The sequence below is a fragment of the Zingiber officinale genome, chromosome 5B (genome assembly GCF_018446385.1).
Source record: "Zingiber officinale cultivar Zhangliang chromosome 5B, Zo_v1.1, whole genome shotgun sequence".
Taxonomy (NCBI): Eukaryota; Viridiplantae; Streptophyta; class Magnoliopsida; order Zingiberales; family Zingiberaceae; genus Zingiber; species Zingiber officinale.
In genome coordinates this window covers 94,506,625-94,510,127 of record NC_055995.1, presented here as the reverse complement: position 1 = coordinate 94,510,127, position 3,503 = coordinate 94,506,625, and the positions used below count along the sequence as shown (strand labels likewise).

General features: G+C 43.5%; 1 pseudogene; it reads right to left on the bottom strand.

Moving 5' to 3' along the window:
- Positions 1–2,694: 2,694 nt before the first annotated feature.
- Positions 2,695–2,766, bottom strand: LOC121988172 (annotated as a pseudogene).
- Between the last annotated feature and the right edge of the window lie 737 nt (positions 2,767–3,503).

Sequence of the window (3,503 nt, the reverse complement as noted above, 5' to 3'; positions counted from 1 at the left end):
AAACAACGAATATCAAGTGATCTCTCATCAAAGTGCTGCTCCAAAAGACACTCCAAAGTGCTGCTACAAGTGCCCGACGACCCGAAGCTTCAGATTTAGCATTTCTTGTTGTCGGTATAATACTTATAGCTTTTAATTGTACTCTTAATTGTAATCTTTTAACGAGCTTATAGTTGTTGCCCACCGGAAGCGATCAAGGATCGCGGGCCTTCGAGTAGGAGTCGTCACAGGCTCCGAACGAAGTAAATCTCTGTGTCCTTCTGTTTGTGTTTGTTTGTTTTTAATTCCGCTGCTTTAATTACTCTAACGCTGTTTTCGATTCCGATACGTATGAAATAGCCACGAGCGCTATTCACCCCCCCTCTAGCGCGTCTCGATCCAACAGTACTTCCTTGAAAGGAGAGGCGACTCCTCCACAAGGAAGTAAGAGGCCAAACTAAGCTCCTTAATTCTATCCTTGATAACATCAATTAGAGTTACGTCCTTGTGATCTACCGAGGCGCCCTAGTAACAGGGGTTAACTATAACAGGATTTCATAGGGATCATCTTTGTTTGGTACTTAAGGATAGTTACTTTAGTTTCCGGTGAATGCATGTTGATGGACAATGAGTATAGGATAGTATGTGATACATCAATACCACCACAACGAAACCGAACTCCTAGAACTCTTCATAAACCAGGTTGATTACTTCTCGTTGCTAGTTCTCGTTTTCGCTTCCCAATCTCTTTTCTTAGATTACTTACAACCATCGATAGTGTAGCTAATCCTAAGTGTGCCATTGCTAGTGCTTATAACCAGTCCTCATGGGATCAATAATCTTTATTACTGACGACGAATCTGTGCACTTGCAGAATCGTAACAAATTTTTGGAGCCGTTGCCGGGGACTGCGTCTATAATATTAGTGATAATCATATTAGATTAGACTAGAGTTTGTTTTTTTTTCCTTTATGTTTCCTTTTTCTAATATTTTGCATTTAGAGATAAATAATTTTATTCTTGTTTTTCTTTACCTTCTGCATTTTTATTAAAACGCCAAAAATAATATTATTTTATCTCTTCTTCTTTACTATATTTCATGTTTTGTTTTTACATGCGAAGAGCTAATCTTTCAGGACAACTTCTATCGTTCGATCCAGAGATCGATAGGACCTTTTTGAGAAGAAGAAACCTTCAAAAAGTATTTCAAGCAGTACAGGAATCTTCAGAGATGGCTGATAAATGTTGAAGGATTACGCAGCACCTTATGCACGAGGGGTTCGGTCTAGCATCACTCGACCGCTAATCAAAGCTAACAATTTTGAAATCAAGCCTGCAGTAATTCACATGGTTCAACAAAATCAATTTGGAGGAGGACCGCACGATGATCCAAACCACCACTTAGAGCTTTTCTACGAGATTTGTAGTACCATGAAAGTGAACAGAGTCCCTCTAGAATCAATAAGGTTATTGCTCTTTGGATTCTCCTTGATGTAGGACCGTTGCGGCCGGCTGGAAGGGAGGGTTGATGGATATCCTGCAAAATAAAAAAAAATAACCCTTCCTCGAACTCTTTAAGCTAACACTTGTAAAATAAACAAAGCAGATAAATAAAACATTAAAAATATGAGGCACAAGATTTACTTGGTTACAACCGATGTGGTTGTTAATCCAAGGAAGGTTAAGCGCACTAGAATACTCCTTCAGGCGGAGAAGCCTCTTACAACGTTGAAGCGCAGAAACAGAAGCTTAACTACAACTCTAAAGCATACAAGTGTTGGAAATGATTACTTGGAGTTCGTTGAAAAGCTTCTGGACCAAGGCTATATTTATAGCCTTGGTCGGGGCGCCCCGAAGGGTTCCGGGAGCCCTGGGGGGGATAAAACTTTATCCCCAACGTTCAGATCGCGTTTGATGCAATCTAGTCGATTTTCAAGGTCCGGGCGCCCGGAGCCATTCCGTGCACCCCGGGCTATTCCGGGCACCCCGGATTGCTTCGGGCGTCCCAGGCTGGTCCGGGAGCCCCGGACAGTTCCGGACACCCCGGACAGTACCGGGCACCCCGGACCCTAAGTCAACTCCGGTTGACTTTTTTCACCTTGGTCTGGGTCTTCAACTCCGGTTCCGCTCGCTTGAGTGATCTCTGCCATCCGGAAAAGGGCTCACCCAAACCCAGGTTCCGGTCTTCTCGAGCAGGCTTCCCTCCGGCTTCTCATCCCTCGGAATCGTCGCGTATTTCCTTCTCGTCCGCCAGCGTACTCATCCGTAGTCTTCATCCCTCGGACGCACTGTGTGCCATCCTTCTTGCTAGCTGCGTCTCTTGCTCCCCGAGCAATCTTCCGCTCCGTCTTTCATCCCTCGGAACCACCACACGCTTCCTTCTCGTCCGCTGATGTACTCTTTCGCAGCACCTCGTCCCTCGGACTACCGTCCTTCTCGCTAGATGCGTCTTCCGCTCAACTACCTGTGCTCCTAAGCTCCTGCACACTTAGACACTAGGTCAGAAATAACACAGGACCTAACTTAACTTGTTGATCACATCAAAACAACCTTGGGGTTCCAACACCTGAAAGACAGAGCCAAGCAGTGGCTAAATTCCCTTCTAGCAAACAACATATCATCTTGGGAGTAGTGTGAGCAGAAATTTCTGGACAAGTTCTACCCACCGAGCAAAACTGCCCACATGAGGAACTTGATTGCAAGCTTCAAACAGATAGACTCAGAATCATTATTTGAAGCCTGAGACAGATTCAAAAGTATGCTGAGACAGTGCCCCCATCATGGCCTTGAGAAATGGTTGGTTCTATACACCTTTTACAATGGAATCAACAATCAGATGAAGGTATCCCTCGATTCTGCAGCAGGAGGAGCACTGATGAGCAAGAGCCTTGATGAAGCTAAAGAGATCATAGAGAATGTGGCACAGAATCACCATTAGCGGACATCAGAAAGATCTGGTGGTTCTTTCTCAGGGAATCCAATAAAAGCGTCAGGAAAATTCGACGTAGATGTAGTCACTCTCATGTTTAGAAAGCTAGAAGCTCTGACCAAGAAGTTTGAGGCCATGAGAAACAACAACAACACGGCAAATGCGATACTTTGTGTTTGTGAAACTTGCGGAAGTACGGATCATGCTCAAGATACTTGCCCCCTAGGGCCAATACAAGCACAGATAAAACCAACTTGAGCAGTGTGATGCGATAGTCAGCTACAACCAAAGGCAAAACAATCCGTACTCCAACACATACAATCCAGGTTGGAGGAATCACCCAAACTTCTCATACCGAAACAATCAGGATCAAGGGCCAGCAAAACAAAACTATTAACCAGGACAACAGAGCTGCTCACTGTTGGAATGTAAACTAAAAGCCTAGTTTTTTGTATAAACATTTACTTAGAAATAAGAATCATATTGGTCAAATATCTATATTTATAAGTTAAGTGTAGTTGTTCGATTAATTTATATTATAGATAACATGGTGTGTGGTGTCACACACAGAAGATCATGTTATCAATTCCTTATA